Source organism: Felis catus, chromosome A1 (assembly GCF_018350175.1).
Source record: "Felis catus isolate Fca126 chromosome A1, F.catus_Fca126_mat1.0, whole genome shotgun sequence".
In the NCBI taxonomy this organism is placed as follows: Eukaryota; Metazoa; Chordata; class Mammalia; order Carnivora; family Felidae; genus Felis; species Felis catus.
In genome coordinates this window covers 27,849,175-27,866,495 of record NC_058368.1, presented here as the reverse complement: position 1 = coordinate 27,866,495, position 17,321 = coordinate 27,849,175, and the positions used below count along the sequence as shown (strand labels likewise).

General features: G+C 43.1%; 1 long non-coding RNA gene across 4 annotated transcripts in view; it reads right to left on the bottom strand.

Moving 5' to 3' along the window:
• Nucleotides 1-16,615, bottom strand: part of LOC109498166 — a 95,195-nt gene extending 78,580 nt beyond the window's left edge. For 2 of the 4 annotated variants that reach the window (XR_006595044.1, XR_006595049.1), the window contains exons 1-4: nucleotides 10,219-10,462; nucleotides 9,969-10,090; nucleotides 9,515-9,676; nucleotides 8,292-9,230 (exon numbers count right to left, since the gene is read on the bottom strand). This is a non-coding gene — a long non-coding RNA (uncharacterized LOC109498166). Of the gene's footprint in view, nucleotides 1-6,989; nucleotides 7,042-8,291; nucleotides 9,231-9,514; nucleotides 9,677-9,968; nucleotides 10,091-10,218; nucleotides 10,463-16,127 lie in introns of those variants that run through there. The other 2 variants (XR_006595050.1, XR_006595047.1) reach the window with 2 other exon arrangements.
• Nucleotides 16,616-17,321: the final 706 nt, after the last annotated feature.

Below are 17,321 nucleotides of genomic sequence, written 5' to 3'. Positions count from 1 at the left end.
TTTTTTTTTCAACGTTTATTCATTTTTGGGACAGAGAGAGACAGAGCATGAACGGGGGAGGGGCAGAGAGAGAGAGGGAGACATAGAATCGGAAACAGGCTCCAGGCTCTGAGCCATCAGCCCAGAGCCTGACGCGGGGCCCGAACTCCCGGACCGCGAGATCGTCACCTGGCTGAAGTCGGACGCCTAACCGACTGCGCCACCCAGGCGCCCCCAAGCTAGATTATAAACATGGACTAGCTGGGTGTAGAGGCTGATATGGGTTGGGAAAGAGTAGGAAAGGGCAGATAAAGAAAAATATTTCGCTTAAAAAAAGGCATGATGCTATGATCCAATGCATAGATTTATATGAAATGATATAAATGAAACAGCACGACCTGCTCACGTTTCTGAAGCTGTTGTCCTCGCAATGGGGCCTCATGGCCACCATAAAACTCTGAAAGCTGCCATGTAAACTGGGCGAGAACAAACGAGGAGCTCCCGTAGCAGCTCGCAGTGAACTGAAGTGAAGCAAACAGAAGTGGGTGTGCGGTCAGGTGTTTGGGATGGGGGCTGGCTGGAAATCAATGCTTCAAAAATCCACTGAAACACTCACCACTGTGACACAGTCATGGATGGCAAGGAACCAAAAGGAAATGTCCGCTGAGCAGACAGGAGAGAACGAACATCTTTTTCAAAGCAAGTGGCAGTCAGAACGTGCATCAGCACCAGGAAGCCGTGAGGCAGAGGGGTAGCACTGACCCAGGCATCGGAGGTCTATTGTTGACACCTTACCTTGGTTCATACACACTGCATGACCTTGGAAAAGAAACTGGACCTCTTGGCCTCACTTTCTACACATGGAAAAATGAGAATAAAAGTAACAGCTCACCTGTGATGATCTCATGAGATAATATACACCTACTTTTTTTTTTAAAGTGCTGTACATTTGAAAGTGCCAAAAAAAAAAAAAAAAAAAGATCGCTTGGCCCCAGCCACACACATACGTGCACACCTCACCGTTCACATAAACAACGCCATATAGAAATGCACACCATATATACATAAGTGCTGTATATACATAAGTGTGACAGCAACATAACTCTCCTCCCAACTTTCAGATGGGAAAACCAAGGCTTAATGGCGTTAAAAAGCTAAAGGTCATATAGTAACCCATTATGATGCCACTGGGATCTAGCAGATATATATATGAAGTTGTCTCATTAATAGCTATTAAATATTATTTCTGATCTGGAAAGGAATCTATAATCCTTGACCTGAAAAACTTCTAAAACCAGCTGCTGTCGACTAAATTATGTCCACCCTCAAAATTCTACTGTTGAAGCCTTAAACTTCAATGTGATTGTATTTGGAGATAGAGCCTTTGGGAGGTAACTGGGTTTAGATGAGGTCATGAGGAGGGGGCCCTCATTATAGGACCAGTGTCTTTATGAGACGCCAGGGAGCTGACCTCTTTCCTCTCTGCTGTGTGAGGACACAATGAGAAAGCAGCCGTCTGCAAGCCAGAAAGAAAGCCCTCGCTGGAAATGGAACCCAGACTAACTTTGATCTTGGACTTGCCAGACTCCAGAACTATGAGAAAATAGAGGTCTGTTGTTTAAGCCACCTAGTCTATGGTACTTTAGTTATGGCAGCCCAAGAAGAAGTCTAAGACATCAGGTCAGGAGCCTCTAATCCAGGCTTTCACAATATTCTGAACGTACCCCCATCACAACACTGGTCACCTTGTATTGTCAGTGCCACTTTGAGCTGTGTGGCCTTGGGCAAGTTACTTAACATTTCCCTGTGTCTCTGCTTCCTCTTCCATACAATGGGCATAATAATGGAACCTAGCTCATAGGTCTTCCCACATTGTATTGTCATAACTAAATGAGGTAATACATGAACTCACCTAGAACAGGATCTGGCAAATAGTAAACATTTAATAAGCAGAACAAGTTATAGCTGTTACCGTTGTTTTTGGTGTTACACCTGTCTACTTGGCTAAATTATAAACTCCCTAAGGGCCTAGGGACTTTGATTACCTTGCTCACAACTGTCACCTTCAGAACACACACAGTAACTCAGCACATAAGTGAATATTTGCTAAATGAACAACCAAATGAGGAGAAAGGAGAGAATGATTCAGCACGAGAGAAACCATCTTCAGGAAGTACATACTGCATCTATAAATAGAAACAAAAGCTATTTTCTCAGAGATTTTAAGCCGAAATTTATAAGCTGCAATTTAATTGATTCAACACACAGCCAAAAAGATGAGGAAAGAACAGTATAATATTCTTGCACATAATAAAATATCCACCACAGAATGGTTGGGAGTGCACTCCCTCCTGAAGCCCATTAAAGCTGTCTGAACAACCACTGTGCAGGTTTTGGTTTTTCATTTAATTTTAATAAAATATTTTACTGGAGGAAGTTTGGGGTGTAATAGCAATGAAGTGTGTCTACTGCTTTAGGTGACCTTTCATTTCATTTCTGGACACCTGTGGAGATGAATATACTAATCTTAATGCCTGGGAGTTGAGGTTGCTAGTTACCCAAAAGCGAAATGTCACGTACAAAAACTTATTTTTTATTGTTTAATATCCAACTGTCTGGCCAGCAAATCACAATGACAAAAACAATAGCTATTTCAGGACAGGGCGCCACATGCATTATAGAAAATGCATCTCATTTGGAACTTTATTCCTATTCTTGATGAAAGATCAATGAAAATGTGAACTTTAAAATATTCCTCAGTGCTTCCTGAACAAGGGTGATTATGAGCCTTTAATTTTGTTTTGACTGAAATCGTAAAGCAAAGGCATGGATATATTGCACAGCGGTAACCACACCATCTGCATAAACCATCCATATCTCTAGGCAAACCTTTTATAGCCTAAATAAGTCCAGAAGACAATGAGAGCAGTAAGGAACTTAGATTTAAAAGCGAGACGGTGATCTGTAGCTCAAGGAAGTCGGAACAGATAGAGAGACTGTTCATTCTATTACCAGGACTATGGTTGACAATTCTTCAACCTTATCACACATCTCAAAACATCAGAGCATTATTCCCACCTTGGACCAAATTGTCTGAAGGAATTCAGCAACAGCGTCCTGTTCCTCTAAAGTACAAATAAGTTGCTCAAATGCGTAACTTAGTCTCCCCAAAATGAGGGAAGAAAATGCTCTTCTGGTCCATTCTCAGTAGCCTTTGGGGATACTGCGAAGATGAAGCTGCCCAGAGATTTCTAACACAACTTTGTTTTGGACAATATCCACGTGTCATCTCTGTCAGATTCCGCCCCCCCCCACCCCCGCCGACACCAATCCTTATGAAAAAGGGTGAAAGAACATATTCATGAAATCCTTATGTACATTTGTTTGAGGAGGTTAAGTCACATTGGACGGGGACTCCATGAAGTTTATTTCTCCTCCTCTGAAAATCTATAGTGGCCATCATTGGTGGTTCCATGCATCAAACTTCTGAGTTAAGCTAATTAGACAAAGTTTTGACCATGCTGTTTACTTTCTTTATCAAAAGACCCTCCCTCGTTTGCATTTATTGGTTCAATGGTATAACCTTGAAGCTTTGACCGGACCACCTTCTCTTTTCTGAGGACACTTCACTCTTACCCTGGGTACTACCATTTAGCCATATGGCTTTAAATATTATCTATATCCTGATGATGCCCAAATGCTTATCTTCATCTCTGACTTCTGCTTGAGTTCCAGACTTTTATATCTAACTTCCCACTTGATTTGTCCATTAGGGATGAAGACTAGGAATCACAAATATAAGGAATCACAAACATGAAAAGAGAACTCTTGATTTCCATTTCACACTATTTCTCTTACAGAAGTCTGCTCACTTGCTCAAGCCCCAGATCCAGGATTCATCCTCGATTATTTCTTTCCTCCTCCATCAGCAATCCCTGACAGCCAGCCTCCAAAATAAACAGTAACTAAGCAAAAAACATAAACTAATATGGATTAACAAAGTGATAAGTGTCATTAAGACTATGAAATAAGTGGAAATGAGAGGAGGGAGTGAGAGCCTACTTTTGACAGGCAACAAGGAAAACCTTTTTAGGAAGGTGGCAATTCTTCCATCTGGATGTCGAGATGGAGATGTCCATGCAAAGACCCAGGGACCAGCCATTCCAGGTAGAAGGAACAATGACACTAAGGCAAGAAGGAAGGCTGCTTTGACTAAGGGGAGTCGGGGCTTGGGGGCGGGGGCAGGAATGTACCATGAGCTCTGGTTGCAAAGAAAAATAGGAATCGACTCCTATGGGATATTTTCAGCCAAAATCGGGAGTTTGGAGTTTATTTATCTAAATGCAATAGCAAGTCATCAGCAGACTTTAATCTGGAGAGAGACAAGATTTATTTCATTTGCAAAACATCACCCAAGATCCTTGGGCAACATAAACTGAAGTCATTTGCATCTTTCCATCGCCATTACCACCACAAACAGATACTACTGATCCTGTTGAAAACACAGCAGTGCTATGTAAAAGCATTGAGCAATTGTATAGAATACATTATCAACTCAGATGAAGAAGGGAAGTGGGGAGAACAGGAAAGGAGAGAGCAAGGAGAAGAGGGAAACCCAGGAAAAAGAACCCGAAACCAGACTGGTAATTCTGACAACTGATGAAAGAAGAGCCCACAGGAGCACGGGTCTCCACAGTCCACCAGGAAGCTAAAGGCAGAGGCTTTACTTTGCACTGAGAAAAGGAGATAATGCCCCGGGGGCAGTGTGAGGCAGGAAGCTGAAAAAATAAGAATCCTGCACAGAGTAAAGTTCTGGAAAGGACTTCCTTCTCTTCAGAAAGAGGCTTAGAAAAACCCTACCCATCAGCTCAGGAAAGGGAAAGAAAAAACCTTACAAATTGCTGGGAATCTAAGTAGAAAACAAATAAAATCTTCCATGAAATTGAAACCCCACACCAGACATCGTATCAGAAATTATAATGCCCAAAGAATATAATAAATGCAAACCAAGAGAATGTTACAAAACCTACTCTAGTACAAGGGACCCCCTGAAGTCCAAGAAAAGTAAATGCAAAATTGAGCCACAAGGGAGTATGTCCCTTACATGGGAAAAACAACCCCAGTTTAAAAGGAATTTGCAACAAAAAATTACAAAACACACAAGAAATGAAATCACTGGAAAGAGAATAGCAGACACGACCATTGGATTTAACACCACATGTTCTAGGGTAGTTGACAAGACAATGTGAAAAAGATTATACAATAAGAACTAAAACTAAAACGGAAGAGCCAAGAACTAGGAAAAAAGGAGACAAGTTAAAGACAAAAACACATATTATCTTTAAACCTTAAAAAAAATAGTTATTCCAGAACAATCTACAAAACAGAGCTAGAGGCCTCATACTTTCTGACTTCAAAACATATTACAAAGCTATGGAAATCGAAACAGAGTGGTACTGGCATCCAGACAGACATAGAGACCAAGGGGGCAGAAGAGCCCAGAAATAAACCCACACATATATGGCCAAATGATCTTTGACAGGGTGTCACTACTATATGATGGGGAAGGAGAGTCTCTTCAACCAATGGTGCTGGGAAAACTGGATATCCATATACAAAAGAGCAAAGTTGGATTCTTACCCCACACCATACACAAAAATCAACTCAAAATGGATTAGACTTAACTGTAAGACCTGAAACTATAAAACTCCTGGGTGAAAACATAGAGGAAAGCTTTGTAACACGGGATCCGCAATGATTTCTTAGATAAGGCAACAAAGGGAAAAACAGACAAGTGAAACTACACAAACAAGCCAAGGAAACCGCCAACAGAGTAAAAAGGCAACCCATGGAATGGAAGAAAATATTTACAAACCATATATACGATAAGGGGTTAATATCCAAAATACATAAGGAACTCCTACAACTCTAGCAAAAAAGACGATAACCCAATTATAAAAATGGGCAAAGTATCTGAATAGGCTTTTTTCGAGGGTCAACATATATATGAAAAGATTCTCAACATCACGATTCATCAGGGAAGCACAAGTCAAAACCGCAATGAGAGAGCACCTCACGCCTATTAAGATGGCAATTCTCAAAAAACAAAACAACAAAAAATAACAAGCACTGGTGAGGATGTGAAGAAACTGGAACCCCTACGTGCTGTTAGAGGGAATATAAAATACTGCAGCTGCTACGGAAAACAGTATGGAGGGTCCGCAAAATATTAAAAATAGAACTACTGTATGACCCAGCAATCCTAGTTCAGGATATTTATCCAAAAGAATTGAAGTCAGGATCTCAAAGAGATACATGCACTTCCATGCTCATAAAGCATTACTCACCAGAAATGGAAACAACCTTGGTGTCCATAAACAGATGAATGGATAAAGAAAATGTGGCACATACAAACAATGGAGTATTATTCAGCTTTTAAAAAGAAAGAAATCCTGTCATATGCTACAGCATGGATCAACTTTGAGGACGTAATTATCTCATAATGTGAGATAAGCCTGGCAAAGAAGGACAAATACCACATGATTCCACTTATCGGAAGTATCAAAAGTAGTCAAACTCATGCAAGCAGAGTAGAATGATGGCTGCCAGTGATTGGAAGAGGGAGAAATGAGGAACTGCTGTTCAATGGCTATAGAGTCTCAATCACGCAAGACGAAAAAGTTCTTGGACATTTTCTGTACAACACTGTGCATACAGCTGACAACATAGTGCTATGCACTTAAAAATTTGCTAAGAGTATAGAATTCATGGCATGTGTTTTTTTAACCACAATAAAAGGTATTAGGGACAAGTCTATTTTAATAAGCTGTTGTATTTCAGAAAAGTGTTTATTATAATTATTATAATTTAAAAACTCAATGAAGGGGCGCCTGGGTGACTCAGTCGGTTAAGCGTCCGACTTCGGCTCAGGTCATGATCTCGCGGTCCGTGAGTTCGAGCCACATGTCAGGCTCTGTGCTGACAGCTCAGAGCCTGGAGCCTGCTTCTGATTCTGTGTCTCCCTCTCTCTCTGACCCTCCCCTGTTCATGCTCTGTCTCTCTCTGTGTCAAAAATAAATAAACATTAAAAAAAATTTATTTTTAAAAACTCAATGAATAGGTTATAGTAGATGAGAACCAGCTCGAGAGAAAATTAGTAAACTCCAAATATATTTGAAGAAATTACACAAAATGCAGCACAAATACATGTAGAACAGAAAGAAAGGCTGGGCATGTATCTAGTAGGCATGTATCTAGTAGGATAACAAGAAGAGAGAATGGGGAAGCAGTATTTCGGTCTGAATAATCACAGAACTCTATTCTCCCGGACATAAAGTGTGCTCTGAGGGGGAACACATGTATGTCCAGCAATTCCAAATAAGCATTTCCCTCGGGCAGATGTATGAGGTTGGGAGACATCTTTTCAGCGGGCTGCAAGATGCAATGTCAAGGGAAGGTATTGTGCTTTGGGTGGGGGTAGAGAATGTGCATCATGAATGGAAATCCAGAACTCCTTAGCTTTTTTTCCCGCACCTACTCTTTCTTTACACGAGCTGTGTCCGGGGGTGGAAAACCCTGAAAACAAAGGCACACGCTTAAGAGCGCCCACCGTGAACCTGACACTTTCCTAGGCAACGCGTGTAGGGTGAATAAGACCTTATCCGTCCAGGGAGAACCAGAATATCAGGGGCTGAGAGGGGCTGGGACCCACGCCTGCTGACATCTGAGTCCCAAACTCCTTCTGCTCTGTCCTCCTCCCTCACGATTCCACAACACTGTGTGGCAGCCATGACAATGACTGAGAGCTAACAATAGGTATTTCAACCTCCTCTCGACCCTGCTTTGCGCTCATCACGAAAGGAAATGCTCCAGCCTCCCTCTGGTAGCCAGAGCCACTCTCACTGCGTTCTTTTGGCAGAAGCATCTCATTTGGAGCGGCCTGGGGTCCCTGGGCTCTTTGAAAGGATCGGTGGGGATGAGTGTCTACATCTTGTGGCAGCTGTGAAAAAATGCTCTGCTCACAGCCTAAGGGAGAGCAAGGCCACGGGCAGAGCGGGGGCCAACAGTGCAGGCACTGGGCATGCTGGAACCTGCAGCCACGCAGCCCTGGCCAGTGGCGGGTTCTACTGAGTGATCAGGACAGGGCAGTAGACACGAGGATCAGAAAGGGGGCTGCTGAAAATGGAAGCAAATACTGCAAAATAAAGAAAGCACCGTCACGCTCTAGACAAACATGAAATAATCGACTTAAATCCTTTTGCATTTAAGTGAAACACAAGCGCAAATTCAAGATTTCTGAACCGGCACCTTACCTTTCAAGGCTGGTAAACGGAAGTCATCCTTTCTCCTGGAAATCATGCCTTGAACTCTGCTACAGACAGGGTGGCTGCCTCCTGATTTGCTCAGGGACAGCCGCGTGTATAGCTGCTGTCTCAGGCGTGACCTCTTTTCAGCATTTGTTCAGGATTCTTTAAGTAACAGCAGGGGTGGCAGCAGCAGCGGCAACGGTACCAGTGGCCTAAGTTAGCCGGGACAGGCTCAGTCCGCTTCCAGTGGGGATGCTGTGAGGTACCCCTCAGAGACCCATCAGGATTATTCCTGAAGCTTCCAAGAGGGCTTCTGGAGAAAGCCCCAGCCATCAGCCCTCCTCAGACTTGCTTCAGACGAAAAGTGGCATCTCAGCACGGCCACGTCCTCTTCCCAGGGTGCCCAGGTTCAATGACTTGTTTACGGAGAGGTAGAAAAGCCTGGCCCGGCTTCGAGGCTCCTCACAGGAGCTTGGGTTGGCTTGTGTTGAGGACCCCCTCACAGGCCAGCTTCTCCTTCTGCCCAGGCCACCTCCCTCGCTCCCCTCCCAGAGTGGGTGGTCCAAAGAACATGCCCCAACAAACTCCTGGATGCTCATCTCCATCTCAGAGTTGACTTTCCAAGCAGCTCACGGCAATGACCGGTGCCACTTGGTGCTTTCGGCTTTCTACACGTCTGGTAGCACACGAGACACTTATGTAGTGAACGGAGTTCTTACTCTGGTGAGATCAGAGGATGCCTGGAGGTAACCGATCTCATTTTTTCCAATCTTGTCTAGACACGATGTATGGCAGACTATCTGATGTCGAGATGCTTCTTCAAGGTGGAACTTGCTGTGTGGGCAGCACAGTGAACAGACGGCCTCTGTCAGCCTCTTCAGGGTCAGCCTCAGCTTCAGAGAGTGGCCCCATTGAAGTTCACACACCTTCCAGGACAGCCCACACCTGGTGACCAAGTAAGAAGCGGGTGTAAGTCCAGCTCTTTGGCCGAACGCGAACACCTCCGAGGGGTTACCCTTACTCCAGAGTTCCCAGCTAGTTTAGCCTAGGCTTTGTCAAGCCTGTATGACATCTGGACATCTTCCTCTACCCAATCCCGCTCTTCCCCTTTCCTCTTGATCCCCAAAATAGACCCCAAACTTCCTCTCGGCATCTTCTTCTGAATAATTCAACCCACAACCCAATGTAACACCTCCCCTTCCAGGACGGCTTGTGGGGTGCTCACTTACCAAAGAAAGTGACAGAACACCAGCAGCTGGGAAGAGCTCTCATCCATCTGGGATAATGATGAGAGGAGATTTGGTGCAGCTGCCTCTGCCGTCTTAACGTGAGAGATACCCAAAGTCAGCAGGTCACCATTGGGTGCAGTGGAAAACCAGGGAAATCTTAGTCTAGATGTATATGAAACATGGGTAATGGGCACTGAGCAGTCCCATCACATAGCATATGGAAACAAATCCAAATACTCTTCCTACAGTGGGTTTAACATTAACGGCATGCAGGATGAATCTACAACTATTAAATTGTGTGGTTACGCGGTGGCACTTTAAAAACTGGCAACGAACGTTTGGGCATTAACGGGTTAAAAAGAGGAGAAGGACTGTTTGATGGAAAACCAAATACTCCATTCATGAGAAAGTCCGTGACAAACCTACAAATTCCAAAAGGTTGATCGACACTTACCCTCTACTAGAGGAGTCACATGCTATCGCTGATCCCACAATAACCAGAAGACGCACATCTGCTCAAGTGTCGGCGTCAGCTCCCAAAGACTGTGCCGGAACACAATGACCTGACACGTGCAGCTGTGGGAAATATGAGGAAAGCAAGACTTTCATCTAGACCAATTAAACGTTGCTCTACAGTTTTATTCTAGTAATTACTTATTATTAATTTATTAATGTCTCTGTATTCTATTTATTAATCAACTTACTGTATCAATTTCATTCTATTGTTCTTGGGCACATAGAAAAAGCGAAGACAGCTGTTCATGTGCTGGCTCCCCTGGCGGAAGAGCGCTTCAAGTTAATTAAATGACGTCACTTTTACAGAAATGTAATCAGAAGCTACAAACTGGAAAACAGTCATTTTCCATAATGATTCCTTTTTTCTTAAAGTTTATTTATTTCTGACATAGAGACAGACAGAGCATGAGTGGGGGAGGGGCAGAGAGAGGGAGACACAGAATCCGAAGCAGGCTCCAGGCTCTGAGCTGTCAGCACAGAGCCCGACGCGGGGGCTCGAACTCACAAACCGTGAGATCATGACCTGAGCCGAAGTCACTTGCTCAACCGACCCAGGCACCCCAATTCTTTTTTTTTTTAATTCATGGTACCAGCAAAGCATTTGGGATTTCATTCTGTTGAAAGTAAACACCTGACATTACCAGGGTGCGATGCCATGATAAACTCCGTTAAATGAGTCACTGCTGCTGTAAATTCAGTTCCTAGAGAGTTCAAACGACAGATAAAAGTTATCCTTGCATACTGATATAAGTACAAATTTTGATGGAGCACAGTACCATGGTAAAACGCCATTTTTGCGAAAAACACTGATGGAGTAGAAATGTGCTTGGAATTAAGTGTGGTGCAACATGGTACTCAAGTTGTCAAAATAAGCAATGGCTGAGGAGTTTATAAATAGCATAACGTATATAGTACTTGGAATAACTGAACCACACACTTTTTGTGAAAAGTCTGATTTTGAATACCAAGCAATGCGTGTTTCTCTTTTTGCTGGCTGCCATAAGTAGGATTTTAGAAAAATATGAGCCTTTGAGAAAATAATTTGTAAATCAATCTAAGTGTCCTATGATGGTGTTGAACTCTTTATAAATAAGCCTTCTAGATTTGGGCCATATCCTTCTAAATCCGTTTTGGAGAAGTTGTTATCAACATTTTCAGTGAGCAGATGATCAAACTTCAGTTTTCTAGAATTTCAGCAAATTGGGATTATTGGTAAGGAGGTTTAAAAACAGCAAGACGCTAAAATTTGTACCCACAAGGGCAAGGGAAGAACTGAACAAATTAAATAACGGCAGCTCAAATGATGTGTAAGATTTAAATATGCAGTTCTAGAACTACATTTTGGAATATCTCCGTTTGTAGAGAGAATTTTTTTATAGAGTTCCTTCCTATTTTCCGTTGTACCAGACTAGGGTAAAGCTGAGAAATAAGTTTTTGCAAAATATAAACATGGCACAATAGAGAACTAATTTGACAAGCTTTGCCTTGTAAAAATACTTTTTGAGGAAAGGAATGGAAGTAAGAATACCCTTGAAACTGCATTAGAATTGAGAATATCATCCACTTAGAATGTGTTCCGATCCTATTAGTATGCTAGAGAAAGTACAGTCTCCAACACAATATGGTCTACAGAAAGGTTAATTGAAGGTTCATCTCAAATTTATTAGCCATAAAATGTAATTTTGAAGAAAAATTCAGGTAACTTTTGGTTCAACATAACAAGATCATATAAGAAAAAAAATCCCACTTGCTTCAGAACAAATACAGTACCGTGGTATGAGAGATATATGTGTTTTAAGGAACTGATTTAAGAGGTGAATAAGGATTCTGATATTTTTTAATGTTTACTTTTCAATATAAAGTCGTATTAAAGTTTACTGTGCGCAGTTATGTTATTACACGTTTTGGGAAAAACTATTTTTAAACAATTCTTGAATATAACTTTTATGGGTTCATCAACATAATGAAACTATCAGTCATTAAATAAATATTTCAAAAAACACATGGTTACTTTCAGCACTTTCTTCCTTCTCAAAAGTGTTCTGGTTTGAGTGGTAAATACTATGATCACCCTATGACGACACCCACAGTCATCAGGTTCCTCACACTTTAAAGAAAATGAATGTTCTCTGACTCCCCCTTCTAGGGACAAAGGCTCCCAAGATGCAAAGGACTCTCAAAGAAGAGATGATTAACACTTTTCCCTAAAATTCTCAGTATGCATAGGATTTCTTTGGGAGCCTATTATAATACAGATGCCTGCCCCTACTCACAAAGTCCATGATGGGGCCCTGGAGTCTGTATTTTGCCCAAGACTTCCCCATCTCTCCAACAGATTCCTGGAGATCCAAATGCAGCTTTGAAAAATGCAGCTGGCCTTTTCTCAAATCAACTTCCAGAGGCTTTTCTTGGCATGGAGTTGAACTCTACATCCCTGAAGTCCCACCCATTAGTAAGATCAGCCACAAAAAGAGAAAATAGAGCTCTCTTCCCCATGATGGATCTTCAACTGTGAGGAGACAACTTTTATCCGTTTCTGGAGTTTTCTCTTCTCTGGTCTAATTACTTCAGTTACTTCAACTCTTTTTCAGAACGTAAAATACACACAACCTAAACTCATAAAAGATTATTGAGAATACAAAGTATTCCCACACAGAAAGACTAGGGTGATATGGCTCAGGCATAATGTGAGTGGAAACATTCAGGATTTTAGCTGATGGTAAACTCCAAAGGAGTCAACAGTATTAATCATTACAAGAAGAAGAAGAGAGAGCAGGAGGATGAAAGAGGGAGGAGAAAGAGGAAAAGGAGAAAAAAACATCTCTACCTCTATTTGTCGATATCAAATGAAATGATGCTGATTCCTCAGACGTCTTCTAACATCTAACACATTCTACTGTTTCCATTCACACTTCTTTGATCAAATATCTCCTACTTCCTGGAATGCCAGCTCCGCTCCTCCCCTAAAGCAACCAGCTATTTTCAAAACTATTCATCTTTCAAGATTCAGTTCACTGATCAGGTCCTCAAGCACCTCAGAAGAATTTACTCCTCTTTCCTCTGTGCACCCGCTGTCCCCCAAGAGCCGTCACCAGACTCATCTGTTGACACGTCTCTTACGGCATGTACACCTCCAAGTAGACTACAGAATTTAGATATTATGTTTATTGCTAGTCCTCTATCTGTCCTCTAATATAAGCTTCATGAGGGCAGGGCTGTGGTTTTATTTAAAATCCTATTTCCAGTACCTGGAAGAGTGCCCAGCACACATTGGGGCAGTCAATCTTTGTTGGATAAACAAATAAGTAAATTCATATATTTTTAAAGAACTATAGGGCAAGAACTATGTCCTATTTATCTTCCTAGACAATACAACATAATGTACAGTCGACAAATGTTTATGGAAAGAGAACGTAAAGAAAGGGAGAAAGGAATGGATTATTTGACAACTGGGAAACAATGTGCACATTAAGGGCTTTTTGTGCTGTTAAGGAAAGGGATCAAATACTAGACAGATAAGCTGGGCCTCTCAAATGCGCCCTTGAATATCCATAGAACACCTACTCGTATGTGTCATAATGTATCAGATAGGGAATGAACTGGGTACCTAAGGTCCTTTCCAAGTGTGGATTCCACAGTTCCCAGGTGGTGGAATTTACCTGTCTTCAGCCAGCCTGCTTTTCTCCCTTCCTCCACCCTCAAAGCTCTCCCTGCGTGGGTGGGTAAACTCACCGGCACATTTTCTCAGAGCCCCGCACTGAAATTCATTCAGAGCCAGCACCTTGGGCTCATTTACAAACAACGCATGGCTCGCACAGAATCTCTTCACCCATCTTGGGCTTCCAACTCTTAACAACATTCATTCTACCCTGTTTAGTCCAAAGACAGCTCTCCTTGACAGAGAAGACAGGAAAAACAGCAGGAAACAAGTTCTGCTTTCTTCACATTATCCATCAACATCACACCATTGGCCGCAAGCAACACGGCCTGCCTCTTCCTTCTTGTTCTCGCTCTGAAGTTGTAAGTCCTCCGTTATCCTGCCCCCCTTTTTTTTTTCTTTCTTTCTTTCTCAAAAGCCTCAGCACACTCTGGCCTTTGGTCCTTCTGTTCCCTGTTACTGGCCATTGCCTCTCTTTCACATAATTTTTGGTGACAGGTTTTTCCACTTTTTGGCACGTGCCCTTTTTAAATCTGAGTTTCTCAGAGAGAGTGCTTCCATGTTGGCTCTAGATGCCCTCACTTTTGGTCTTCAGCATGGATAACGTGTAATTGCAAAGACAGACTATAATTTTGAAAGCTTACCTATCCCTTTGAATTCCCCCTTCAGTAATAGAATGATAACCATCTTGTCTTGAATTCATTGAAATCTGCCTTCTCTAAGTGTTGAGTACTTGTGTTAGCATTCCAAGCTTTCTGTTTGGCTAGCAGAAATCCTAAAATGCCACAACTACTTCCTCACAAGATTCCCATCACTTCCACGATACCATGAGGAAGAAACTGTATCCTGACGACAGAAATTACCACTTATCTTTGTGTCTCCACATCCCATATTCAAAACAGAACGGAATATAAATGCTGTATTTAAATTTTGATCTCTGATCTTTCCTAATTCACAACATTCCCTTTCAAATATTCCTCTCTCATCTGTTTCTGCGGCCCCAATACGGAGGCACAATTTCCGTTCCATTTCGGCACCATTATGGTTTCTAACTCGTAGTAATTAAAAGGTCTAACCAGTTCATCATACAGTGGGGATCACTCACGTAGCATTTAGGTAGAAACGGAGACGTCTTCCCTCTGATGACTGGACAATTCCTACAGCTTGGCTGCAACAGAGTTCTTTGGGCACAAGAGAGGCCCTGAGTGCATGCACGCAGCTCTGGGAGGTGAAGCAAAGGGGTCGTAAGCAGCAGCTTGCTGGGACATGCGAGTTGCAGCGACACCAGTCTCCCTGTAGCCTCTGCTCCAGAAGATGGCACAATGACATGGCAATACGTGTACTGAAAAGGTTCCTCAGTTTGCCTTCATTTGCCTTTAAAACCCTCACTTTTGAGCATGTATTTCTTTGAGGGGAAAAAAGAAATTATCTATGATCCTTTGTAAGCTCCACCATTAAACAGTGGACTGTTCAAAAAGAAAACGATTCCAATGCAGGGCTTCTTCCTGAAAGAAATACCTAACTTTCCGAAAGCCAACCAAATCGTCAAGTTAAAAATAAGCTTACCAAATTTTTAAAACATTTAACAAAATCAATCTGACGAGAGAATCTCATTTTTTTTTTTTTCCAGCTTCAAGTGTTTGGAGAGCGCAGGAGTTCTCCCATGTAACAACACACAAAACGAACGTGGGTGCTCAGGTCTATGCCAGGAATGGAATTAAGACCAGCTGCCCCATATTGTCCATAACCACCCCCAGCGGTTTTCATTTTCTTGTGATGAGTCACTGGACGGCTTGCTGCTTTGCACCTTTTAAAATCTCTCAGTGCAGGGGGGTGCCTGGGCCCTTAAGCAACTGACTTCAGGTCATGATCTCTGAGTTCCTGAGTTCAAGTCCCGCACTAGGCTCTGCCCTGACCTTTCTTCAGGTCCTCTGTCTCCCTCTATCTCCATCCCCTCCCCTTGCCGACTCACATGTGGGCTCTGTCTCTCAAAAATAAATAAATATTAAAAAAAAAAAAATCTAGCAAGCAGGAATCTACTTCTAGGTTCCAGTTCAAGATGGTGGCTGGGAAGACTCTGAACTCCCCTCCACGGAACACACCGAATCACACCTCTTAACAGAATGACTGGTCCGGAAGCAAACCGAGCACTGACTGCACAGCTGCCAGCAACCAGGGAAAGAACAGCAGGAGACACAGAGACGTGGTAAGTAACTTACCTTACCGGAAGCCCCACCTCAGCCCCACCCCCTGACACTGGGAAGGGCAGTGGGGAAGGAAGGAAAGTAAGGGAGGGATCGGAAACAGGTCCTTCTGGGCACAGGAAAAAAATGGGGTTTAAAAGAGGAACTAGCACAGAAAAGAGTGCTAGAACTCGGCCAAGCAGTAGGGGAGTGATGGGAAAGCTCTCCAGGTACACCCTTCATGGTCCCCCCTTACCTTACAAGCCTAGACCAGAGCACGGTGGGGACCCCCCAAGGGGTGGGTCCGGTCCTCTCGGTGAGCTTGCAACCGTAGCAAGCCCAGAGTCCATAACCCCACATCAGCCCACCTCTACAATAGGGCACAGAAAAAGCAGGTGGTGGGGTTAAAAGAGCTCGGGAGCTGTAGGAACACTCTCTCCCCTGTCGCTTTAAAAGCCCAAACTGATGCAATAAGGAGGGGGTCTCAACATCGTAACTGATGGGTCAGATCTCACAAAAAGCTTGCAAACCTCCGCAAGCCCAGGCATTGCAGGCCCACACCAGCCCAGGTTGTACTGGGACACCGGAAAAGGCCAAGGTTTCAAAGGGCCAAGGAATTGCTACAACGCTCTCTCCCCCTCCCCCTTAAAAGCCCCAACTGGAGCCGGGTCTGGCTGCCATGGGGCTTTCTAACCCTTCTAACCTGCACTTTCTAACCCTCACAGGGAGCTTGCCACCTCGGCAAGAACAGGGCCCTCAAGCCTACACCAGCCCCAGTCGCGCGTGCGCCAGCGCTGGAGAACCGCGGAGGTGGGAAGCCGCAGTTTAAAAGGGGCGAAGAACCCCGGGACTGTTCTCGCCTCTTGCGCCTTAAAGGGCCAGACCAGAGCCGGGTCCAGCATATGGTGAGCTGTGAGCTTGCAACCTCAGACAAGCCCACACCAGCCACCCTGTAGTGCGAGGGCACAAAAACAAGTGGTGATCTCGTGGGGGGTTTACATTTTTACTTTATTTTACTTTTAAAAAGTTTTTTTTTTTTTATTTTGGGTTTTTTTTGGGGGGGGGTTGTTCTTTCTTGTTCTGTTTTTTTCTCTTTTATTTTTTAATTCTCCATGTAAAAAGTCACAGTTTAAAAGAGTAACTAGTACACACAGCCACAGCTCCAGCCAGCCAGCAGTCACAAAGCACACAGTCTGAGGAGGGACATCATCCACACGACCACTCCTTCAACTTTAGGTGGAGAAGCCATTTTGTCTAATCCATAGAACCAAACACAGAAAGACAAGCAAAATGGGGAGGAAGAGATATATATTTCAACAGAAAGAACAAGAAAAAAAAAAAAGCTCAGAAAAAGAACTAAATGAAACAGAGATAATCAATATGCCGGATAAACAATTTAATAATTCTAAAGATACTGCACTAGAGAAAAGAATGGGAGAACTCAGTGAGA